The sequence below is a fragment of the Oncorhynchus masou genome, chromosome 29 (genome assembly GCF_036934945.1).
Source record: "Oncorhynchus masou masou isolate Uvic2021 chromosome 29, UVic_Omas_1.1, whole genome shotgun sequence".
NCBI classification, from domain to species: Eukaryota; Metazoa; Chordata; class Actinopteri; order Salmoniformes; family Salmonidae; genus Oncorhynchus; species Oncorhynchus masou.
In genome coordinates this window covers 8385926-8397892 of record NC_088240.1, presented here as the reverse complement: position 1 = coordinate 8397892, position 11967 = coordinate 8385926, and positions in this window count along the sequence as shown.

Here is an 11967-nt window from a genome sequence, read left to right as displayed (position 1 = left end):
ATACATGTGTGTGTGTGTGTGTGTGTGTGTGTGTGTGTGTGTGTGTGTGTGTGTGTGTGTGTGTGTGTGTGTGTGTGTGTGTGTGTGTGTGTGTGTGTGTGTGTGTGTGTGTGCGTGTGTGTGTGTGGCTAAGGTGTATGTAAACTTCTGACTTCAACTCTGTGTGTACATAGCTAACACAGCTAGTCCTGGGGAAATATATATATATATATATATATATATATATATATATATATATATATATATATATATATATATATAGCTATATATATAACTGGCACCACCAGTTGGGGAACCCTGCTGTAGAGGTCTACAAATGTTGTATCCTAATTTGATCACCCGGTTGGAAGAGTCCTTTCCTGAAAATGTTAGACTTGTAGTGTATTTGAGGTTGAAATTGTCCCTTAAGAAAGAATGTATCAATCCCCTCAAAAATGTCCATTCATTATAATCCACATAATAATTGACATTTCCTTTTGCTACAGGTTTATTTTTCTGATGTAGCAAACTGGTTCAAATTAAGATCCTACATATGTAAGGACAAATGACAACAATGTGTGATGAAACTGTGAATTGTGTTCATGACTGAGGTTTTGCACAACTTTCTCCATGACTTTCACTTGCGTCTCTCCGCTTCGAAATTGTTGCTGACTCAACATTGTTGTCTCCCCTGCACATTGTGCGCAAGGCAGATAATGTGATTTGATTAGAGATTGCAGAGTGATTAGGATAACACATCCTCAGTATTGCCTTAGAAGGACTATAAAAAGACTTCATCAATCTCTTTTAAATGAATATTCATGAGACTCTGAGCCCAACGTTGTTTGGATTTTTCTTACACTCTGATAAACAGCAGAATAGCAATGGGCTGTAAGTGAATTACTGTGACTGGTCTGTGTGTGCGTGTGTGTGCGTGCGTGCGTGCGTGTGTGCGTGTGTGTGTGTCTTGTTCATTTGTGTGTAACATAGATTAAGGAGGAGCAGGAATTGCTGAGGTAGAGTAAGTTAAGACTGGTGTGAACATGAATCATACCATCTGAGACAAAGAGGAAACCGGTCTGACGGGTCCAGTGAGTTACCAGGTACCACAAAGAGGAAACCGGTCTGACAGGTCCAGTGAGTTACCAGGTACCACAAAGAGGAAACCGGTCTGACAGGTCCAGTGAGTTACCAGGTACCACAAAGAGGAAACCGGTCTGACAGGTCCAGTGAGTTACCAGGTACCACAAAGAGGAAACCAGTGAGTTACCAGGTACCACAAAGAGGAAACGGTCTGTCAGGTCCAGTGAGTTACCAGCTACCACCAGAGGAAACCAGTGAGTTACCAGGGACCACAAAGAGGAAACCAGTGAGTTACCAGGGACCACAAAGAGGAAACCGGTCTGTCAGGTCCAGTGAGTTACCAGCTACCACAAAGAGGAAACCAGTGAGTTACCAGGGACCACAAAGAGATGAAACGGTCTGTCAGGTCCAGTGAGTTACCAGCTACCACAAAGATAAGGAAACCAGAGTTACCAGGGACCACAAAGACTATAAAAAGACTTCTGTCAGGTCCAGTGAGTTACCAGCTACCACAAAGAGGAAACCAGTGAGTTACCAGGTACCACAAAGAGGAAACCGGTCTGTCAGGTCCAGTGAGTTACCAGCTACCACAAAGAGGAAACCAGTGAGTTACCAGGGACCACAAAAGTGTGTGTGAAACCGGTCTGTGAGGTCCAGTGAGTTACCAGCTACCACAAAGAGGAAACCAGTGAGTTACCAGGGACCACAAAGAGGAAACCGGTCTGTCAGGTCCAGTGAGTTACCAGCTACCACAAAGAGGAAACCAGTGAGTTACCAGGTACCACAAAGAGGAAACCGGTCTGACAGGTCCAGTGAGTTACCAGGTACCACAAAGAGGAAACCAGTGAGTTACCAGGTACCACAAAGAGGAAACCGGTCTGACAGGTCCAGTGAGTTACCAGGTACCACAAAGAGGAAACCGGTCTGACAGGTCCAGTGAGTTACCAGGTACCACAAAGAGGAAACCGGTCTGACAGGTCCAGTGAGTTACCAGGTACCACAAAGAGGAAACCGGTCTGACGGGTCCAGTGAGTTACCAGGTACCACAAAGAGGAAACCGGTCTGACAGGTCCAGTGAGTTACCAGGTACCACAAAAGGAGTCTTGACAGGTCCAGTGAGTTACCAGGTACCACAAAGTGGAAACCAGTGAGTTACCAGGTACCACAAAGAGGAAACCGGTCTGACAGGTCCAGTGAGTTACCAGGTACCACAAAGAGGAAACCAGTGAGTTACCAGGTACCACAAAGAGGAAACCGGTCTGACAGGTCCAGTGAGTTACCAGGTACCACAAAGAGGAAACCAGTGAGTTACCAGGTACCACAAAGAGGAAACCGGTCTGACAGGTCCAGTGAGTTACCAGGTACCACAAAGAGGAAACCAGTGAGTTACCAGGTACCACAAAGAGGAAACCGGTCTTGACAGGTCCAGTGAGTTACCAAGCTACCACAAAGAGGAAACCAGTGAGTTACCAGGTACCACAAAGAGGAAACCGGTCTGTCAGGTCCAGTGAGTTACCAGCTACCACAAAGAGGAAACCAGTGAGTTACCAGGTACCACAAAGAGGAAACCGGTCTTGACAGATCCAGTGAGTTACCAGCTACCACAAAGAGGAAACCAGTGAGTTACCAGGTACCACAAAGAGGAAACCGGTCTGTCAGGTCCAGTAAGTTACCAGGTACCACAAAGAGTAAACCAGTGAGTTACCAGGTACCACAAAGAGGAAACCGGTCTGTCAGGTCCAGTGAGTTACCAGGTACCACAAAGAGGAAACCAGTGAGTTACCAGGTGACAGGTCCAGTGAGTTACCAGCTACCACAAAGAGGAAACCGGTCTGTCGTAGGCTTATTAAACAGTAAAAGGAATGCGTTCCACAGGGGGCTGGTGGCATCTTAATTGGGGAGAACGGGCTCGTGGAAATGACTGGAGCAGAATAGTGGAATGGTATTAAATGCATCAAACACATGGTTTCCAGGTATTTGATGCCATTATTATGAGCCGTTCTCAGCAGCCCCCTGTGAATTGCATACTTATTTTTCAGGCAACCATTTAACTGTCAGGCGGCTACTGTACTTAATTAAGTACAAAGGGTTTCCATTCCATGTAACTTTACACTATAAAGCTTATCATTTTGAAATAAACATTATGACATATATCTTCACCTAAAGCTTTTGGTTAAAATGACACCAATGCCATGTTATTTTAGGAGAGGATAAAGTACATATAACTGTGCCAACACTTGTAAAAGTGGGAATCTGGTATATTAATTTTGGTTTCCTCAAAGAAGCATCTGGTGTGTTTGAACACTCCAGAGACTCCATATTAAAGGGACTGAATGAGTTGTATTTTCTCTCTTCATTAATCTCTAGTGTCTTTACATTTTAGCAGATGCTCTTATCCAGAACAATTTAATGTAGTGAGTGCATACATTTTCCTACTGGTCCCCCATGGGAATTTAACCCAGAACCCTGCCATTGCAAGCACCATGCTCTAACAACTGAGCCAAACAGAAACTTTCTCTCACTTCTGGACTGAATTACTTACCCAAATCCTTTTTTTTCAGCTAATATCTCATGAATATGTGGATTTCTTGTGATTTTTGTATTTACGTTTAATTTCTGTTTCTCTTGCTTTATCACCTCTTAAATTCCACTTCAGCCTCAATTGCTGTTCTCCTTAATGATAAATACAGTACATCACAGACCAAGAGAGGCAAGGCCATCAGTGAGTGTGAGTTCCCAGATCTGGGTGTTGTGAAGGAACACAACTCTGTGTTGATGTGAGTGTTGTGACATAGTAGTGACTGTGGAAAGAGAGATGCCGAGTCTGTGTGTCAGTCACCACAACGTGTGGTTGGATACTCCTCCGCTGTTGTAGGCTCGAGCACAAGCTCCCGTTCTCAGAGAAGACAGTCTGAGCTCAAGGGATAAGGCGACTGTTTAACCCATTTTGAAATGGGAGTCTATTGTACGAGCCAAGTTTGGGGAATGTGTCCTGCAGATACTTTAAAGCATGTGAGATACATATGGAGAAGGAGTGAAAGAATGATATTCTGCATTCTCAAGTAGGCCAAAGCAATGAAGCTTTCAGCTTTGTCAATAAACTGATAGACTACTTAACACCAACCTAACCAGAACCTTCTCAATTATCATATAGCACAACAATGATAAATTCCAACAAGTGATAGCTAACTTATATCCACTGTGATAAGCTATTCTGCCATCCAACAACCCAGCATTTGGCCATTCCCAGTGAGGGAATGAAGTAGTGTTAGTGTTTTGATGATCCCTCAGAGCCAGTAGTCTAGTTAGGATGGAATGCACCCAGCCACACCCAGAGCTCAGACCCAGAGAGCTCAAGACCCAGACCTAGACCCAGACCAAGACCCAGAGCAGACCCAGACCCCAGACCCAGAGCCCAGACCCAGAGCTCTGACCCAGACCCCAGACCCAGAGCTCAGACCCAGACCCAGACCCAGAGCTCAGACCCAGACCCAGAGCCCAGACCCAGAGCGCAGACCCAGACCCAGAGCTCTGACCCAGACCCAGAGCCCAGACCCAGAGCCCAGACCCAGACCTAGACCCAGACCCAGAGCTCCGACCCAGACCCAGAGCCCAGACCCAGAGCTCCGACCCAGACCCAGAGCCCAGACCCAGACCAGACCCAGAGCAGAGCCCAGACCCAGACCAGACCCAGAGCCCAGACCCAGAGCCCAGACCCAGACCCAGAGCTCCGACCCAGACCCAGAGCACCGACCCAGACCCAGAGCTCTGACCCAGACCCAGGGCCCAGACCTAGACCCAGAGCCCAGACCCCGAGCTCCGACCCAGGTCTCTAACAGCTGGGCTCCCGCAGTGCTCTGCCTGTCCCAGGATAGGTCACAGTAGTCTAGATAGTAGTAGTCTAGTCTCCACTTTGTTCAGCTTTTTAAGACTGTCTGTTTGTGGGAGGATACAAGGCACAGTACAATAGGGTCTGTATTAAAGTTAAGTGATGATTTGATCAGGGGTATTGTTAGCTGTGTAAATGTATGACCTGGACATTTCTCATCTGAATTGAGAAAAAACTGCTTTAAAGTGTCAATCAGCAGTTGAAACAATTACAAAGCCAAATCTCCACCCCTGTTTCTTTAAACGTTTGAGGTATAGGGCTGGACACATTCCTAGACAGAACTATGGATGCAAGGGCTGACCATCCATGATATCAAAATTGTAGCTTTAACCATGTTTTGAGGATACCTTATATAGTGTTTGTTAACATTTTGCTTTGTTTACAAAAATTGGAGTAAAACAAGCTCATATCTTTGGTTCTCATGGAGAGTGACAGTTGAACTGAGCTCATGAGGTGTTTCTAAGTTATATTCTTCAAATATCAATGGTTACATTTAATTAATTCAGAAGCCCAGAAATGGATGAAGCAACTGTAAATTGCCCCTTTAAGTTGTGATGATGCTTAATGAAGACATCTCATAGTCTAACAGAGTCTCAGAAAACCCTCAGGACCTGCTGGAAGCAATTATAGGGCTCTCCAAGCAGTAAAGAATGTGGCCCGGCTTTCACCACAGTCCTTACAAAAGAATGATACATTTTTCAAGAAAAAAATTAAGCAAACAGTCTTTGGCTATGGGCTATTCTGTGGAACTAAACACAACACATGATCTTATTTTCCCATAAGTTACGACAGAAATTCAGTGTCACATTGTGCTGCTCTTAACCACAGCTCATAACTCATCCCTGCTGTTCTTTTCTGAGGGATTTATCTGTGCTGGACATTTGAGTCATACATTGTCTGCAGGCTTTGTGTCCAAGTTGTGGGTTTGTAGAGTGAGCCAGGCTAGCTAGTCATAACCTGCCTCATCGTAAACAGTCTAATCCTGACATTTGTCTTTGAAAGGAGATTACATGACCTCTGACCTTTTGAGGAGTCAGGTATCAGGAACACAGTGGACCACCAGAGGTGAAACTCCCAAGGTCATCTCTTTATGCAAAGTTATTTTGTTGTCTTAATCATGGTACATGTGTTGTTTGATACACATACCAGCACTGTTATGATATTTGAAGTGTCTCCAGCATATCAGTAGTAATATCTACAGAGTCATATCGACGAGGAATTCCCCATCCAAGTAACATAGGAAATATAGACATCCTCATCCTACACTGTTAAACAGCATACAGTTCCTCCAATACATTTTCTATGCTCCTGATAACGTCATACACTGTGTCAGTTCAGATCATGGCTGCTGTTGGTTGGCTACAGCTCGTGAGAGAGAGAGAACTGCATGGCATCTGATACCACAGGGGCTGGCAGGCAGGGCCGTAGTCATGGAGCCAATCACGCTGTAGTGTACTGTAGCAGACTACACCCAGAGGAAAAGCATCACTTCCAGGTCAATGACTCCTATATCCCCTCATAGACAACTATATGTTATCCGGGCTAATCAGAAAGCAGTTCAACGGTTGTTTACATTCAGTGGATCTCTTGCTGTGGCATATATACATTTGGCTTTCTAGTTCCACTCGCTAGACAACCACAGCTTCTCAAACTGAAAACAACAAACAAAGGTTTTGAGGATACTAGACATCGGCATTGCTATTCTATTGCTATTCTATAAGTCATATTTTTGATAAGAGTTAAAAGTAGGTTCATTAGTTATTGTAGGACTCTGTGAATTTCTATATTGATTTGTAGGACTCTGTGAATTTCTATAGTGATTTATACCACAGCGTTGTTGAATACTCGTTTCTGATTGGCTAGAAGGGAATTCTCAAATGGGTATTAAAACCAGATGACTTACAGTTGGAAAAGATATCGGGACTCTGTTCGAATAAATATTCCGGACACCTTGAAATCATGACGCAATATGTACACAACTGTATATGCTACATAGTTACAGAAAGCTAAACCAACAACCACACAAACCTGAAAGTGGATACATTGTAAATGCAGGTTCAAGGAGGAAAACTTCCAGCATTGATTTGTTTTTGCAGACATCATATTTGGATTGAGTGCTGACCATGGATGTCTCTGGTGAGTGCTGCATGGATCTGATGTGCTGACCATGGACCTTGACACAACTCCCATGTTTCTAGTTTGACCATCTGATGACCTTACGTGGTGATTGCTGACCATGGACCATGGATGTCTCTGACCATCTGATCCCTACTGTTGCAGCCATGACACAAGTGGCTCTATGTTGTCAAATCCTCCCATGTTTCTAGTTTGACCATCTGATGACCTTACGTGGTGAATGCTGACCATGGATTCTCTGGTCCCTACTGTTGCTGTCATGACACAAGTGGCTCTATGTTGTCAAATCCTCCCATGTTTCTAGTTTGACCATCTGATGACCTTACGTGGTGAGTGCTGACCATGGATGTCTCTGGTCCCTACTGTTGTCAGTCATGACACAAGTGGCTCTATGTTGTCAAATCCTCCCATGTTTCTAGTTTGTTGATGACCATGCTGACCATGGATGTCTCTGGTCCCTACTGTTGCTGTCATGACACAAGTGGCTCTATGTTGTCAAATCCTCCCATGTTCCTAGTTTGACCATCTGATGACCTTACGTGGTGAGTGTGACCATGGATTTCTCTGGTCCTGACCATGGATTTCTCTGGTCCCTACTGTTGCTGTCATGACACAAGTGGCTCTTCAAATCCTCCCATGTTTCTAGTTTGACCATCTGATGACCTTCGTGGTGAGTGCTGACCATGGATGTTTCTACTGTTGCTGTCATGACACAAGTTGCTCTATGTTGTCAAATCCTCCCATGTTTCTAGTTTGACCATCTGATGACCTTACGTGGTGAGTGCTGACCATGGATTTCTCTGGTCCCTACTGTTGCTGTCATGACACAAGTGGCTCTATGTTGTCAAATCCTCCCATGTTTCTAGTTTGACCATCTGATGACCTTACGTGGTGAGTGCTGACCATGGATTTCTCTGGTCCCTACTGTTGCAGTCATGACACAAGTGGCTCTATGTTGTCAAATCCTCCCATGTTTCTAGTTTGACCATCTGATGACCTGACCATACGTGGTGAGTGCTGACCATGGATTTCTCTGGTCCCTACTGTTGCAGTCATGACACAAGTGGCTCTATGTTGTCAAATCCTCCCATGTTTCTAGTTTGACCATCTGATGACCTTACGTGGTGAGTGCTGACCATGGATGTCTCTGGTCCCTACTGTTGCTGTCATGACACAAGTGGCTCTATGTTGTCAAATCCTCCCATGTTTCTAGTTTGACCATCTGATGACCTTACGTGGTGAGTGCTGACCATGGATTTCTCTGGTCCCTACTGTTGCTGTCATGACACAAATGTTGTCAAATCCTCCCATGTTTCTAGTTTGACCATCTGATGACCTTGACCGTGGTGTCATGACACAAGTGCTCTATGTTGACCATGGATCTGATCTTCTGGTCCCTACTGTTGTAGTCATGACACAAGTGGCTCTATGTTGTCAAATCCTCCCATGTTTCTAGTTTGACCATCTGATGACCTTACGTGGTGAGTGCTGACCATGGATTTCTCTGGTCACTACTGTTGCAGTCATGACACAAGTGGCTCTATGTTGTCAAATCCTCCCATGTTTCTAGTTTGACCATCTGATGACCTTACGTGGTGAGTGCTGACCATGGATTTCTCTGGTCCCTACTGTTGCTGTCATGACACAAGTGGTCTCTATGTTGTCAAATCCTCCCATGTTTCTAGTTTGACCATCTGATGACCTTACGTGGTGAGTGCTGACCATGGATTTCTCTGGTCCCTACTGTTGCAGTCATGACACAAGTGGCTCTATGTTGTCAAATCCTCCCATGTTTCTAGTTTGACCATCTGATGACCTTACGTGGTGAGTGCTGACCATGGATTTCTCTGGTCCCTACTGTTGCAGTCATGACACAAGTGGCTCTATGTTGTCAAATCCTCCTATGTTTCTAGTTTGACCATCTGATGACCTTACGTGGTGAGTGCTGACCATGGATTTCTCTGGTCCCTACTGTTTCAGTCATGACACAAGTGGCTCTATGTTGTCAAATCCTCCCATGTTTCTAGTTTGACCATCTGATGACCTTACGTGGTGAGTGCTGACCATGGATTTCTCTGGTCCCTACTGTTTCAGTCATGACACAAGTGGCTCTATGTTGTCAAATCCTCCTATGTTTCTAGTTTGACCATCTGTTGTAATCTTGTTAGGTCTGGGCAGGTTTCCTAGCAACAAACTATTTAACTAAGGTAGCTAGCTTCTAGCCTAGAGTTTGATATGTAATGCCCTTTCCTCGTAATGTACAGTGTTGAGTGTCTTGACGAGAAGCCAACATTTTCAAGCTTTGCCAGGCAAACTTAGGCATCGTTTTTAATTTGGATGTACCCAAATGAATGTCAATAGAAAACAGCTTAAACGAATGCTAATGCAGCTACTTTGCTTTTATTCTGACTGCAGAGTTTGTGACTGTGTTAGCCATAGTTAGTTGGCTAGCTAGCAAGCATGGGACAAGAAGGTTGCCAGCGAGCATGGCAGTGAAACATATAAAACAAACAACCAGTGCTTGTCTTGGGTCGGAGCGCTCTGGAGGGTCGTACCAGCACCTCCAACTGCGTTTCAGCTCCTCCATAAGACAAAATGTCACCGGCCTGGTGTCACACAAAAAGTTTGAACAAAGCGGAATGAAGGCAGGAGCCGCATTGAATAGCAACAGAGAGTGGGAATTCATGTCTTTATTTCGCTTTGTTTAAGTTTATTCGCTGCTAAGTCTGTGAATCCGGTGTATGTGTGCCAGGCTACAGTATATGGTGCCAGCTTCAGAATGCACAGATTGAGAATGTGCCAGATTGAATGGGCAGGATACGGTGTTCCAAGTTGTCAAATGAGGGTTCATATGGTCTTGAAAATCTTGGGAAAAGTCATGGATTTTTAATATAGTGTTTTCCTCTTCCCTAAATATATCATCACTCACTTACAAGTCGACATATCAGACATGATCAGAATTAGGCCAGCACACACAGTGTGATGTGCATCATCTGTGTGTGAGTGTGCCGTGCCGTTGTTCCGAGGAGAGAGACACATTTCAGAAGTAGCTAGCCAATCAAAACAATTATATTGTTACGCTCGTTGTTGGAAGGATCGGACCAAGGTGCAGCGTGGTAGGGGTACATTTTAATTTATACAAAATGTAACGTTGAGTAGAGCTAAGCAGCACAGTACCAAAAGCAAGATCCCACAAACTACAGGTGGAAAAAGGCTGCATAAGTATGATCCCCAATCAGAGACAATTATAGACAGCTGCCTCTGATTGGGAACCATACCCGGCCAGCAAAGAAATAGAAACAGATTGCCCACCCTAGTCACACCCTGACCTAATCAAATAGAGAATTAAAAGGATCTCTACGGTCAGGGCGTGTACCCCTCCCCCCAAATGTGCGGATTCCGGGCCGCGAACCTGAACCTATAGGGCAGGGTCCGGGTGGGCATCTACCCTCGGTGGCGACTCCGTTGCGGGACGCAGACCCCGCTCTGCCAACTTTGGTGGTGCCTCTGGTGCGGGGATCGTCGCCGGAAGCTCCGGACCTTGAATCATCGCAGGTGGAATCGAACCGTGGATCATCACCGGGGACGCCGGACCATGGATCGTCGCTGGAGGCTCCGGACCGGGAACCCTCACTGGAGGCTCTGGACTGCAGACCTTCGCTGGAGGCTCTGGACTGCCGACCGTCGCTGGAGGCTCTGGGCCATGGATCATCACTGGAGGCTTCGTGCATGGAGCAGGCACAGGATGCCGGGTGCATGGAGCTGGCACAGGATATACTGGACCGTGGAGGCGCACTGGAGGTCTGGAGCGTAGAGCTGGCACAACGCGTCCTGGACAAAGGACCACCTTCGCATGGCAAGTGCAGGGAGTTGGCACAGGACGCACTGGGCTGTGAAGGCGCACTGGAGACACGTATGTCTTGTCACGAACTGGCTCAAAGCCCGTAACAAAAGGGAGACAACGTGGAGATAAGAAGTAACTAAATATATATTTATTAAATAAGTAACTAAGTATAATATACAATGCTGTGTGTAATCAGTAATCAGTAGTGTAAGTGAGTGTTTTGCATGCATGAATGTGATAATGCAGGGTGTTGAAAGATGCTAAAGCAAACAACCAAAAACCACCAAGAAACACAACAAAATCTATAAAGGTGTCTGCATGGAGAGAGTCTCCTCCATGAATGTGGAAGAGGTCTATTTATCCTGGAACACACCGGGCCCAGGTGTTTCCCATATAGCTGACGACCCTCCCAAATTCGCCCACCGGCATCCTAATAAGGAAACAAGAACAAAGAGAGAATACGGCAGACAGAGTGGGAGGGTCATCACAGTATGGCCGGGGCAGGATATGCTGGGCCGTGGAGGCGCACTGGAGGTCTGGAGCGTAGAGCTGGCACAGTGCGTCCTGGACAAAGAACCACTTTAGCATGGTAAGTGCGGGGAGCTGGCACAGGATGCACTGGGCTGTGAAGGCGCACCGGAGATACAGCACATAGAGCCCGAAGAGGCCAGGCGCTGGAGACCGGGCGCGCTGAGCCGGCACCACCCGTCCTGGACAGATGCCTCCTTTCACATGGCAAGTGCGGGGAGCTGGCACAGCACGCACCGGGCTGTGGATGTGCACTGGAGACACAGTGCATATCACCGCAAAACATGGTGCCTGCCCGTTCACATGCTCCCCACGGTGAGTACGGGGAGTTGGCTCTGATTTAAGCATTAATGTCTTTGACTCGTTTTCACCTTTCCACAGGTGTTGTGCCAAACATCTCCCCCCTGCCAGAACACCCCCCCCATAATAATTTCCTTAATATTGTGGCTAGAGTCAAATACTTCCTATAGAACAAACTTCACGTCAGGATCGGCAAGCAAAATTAATA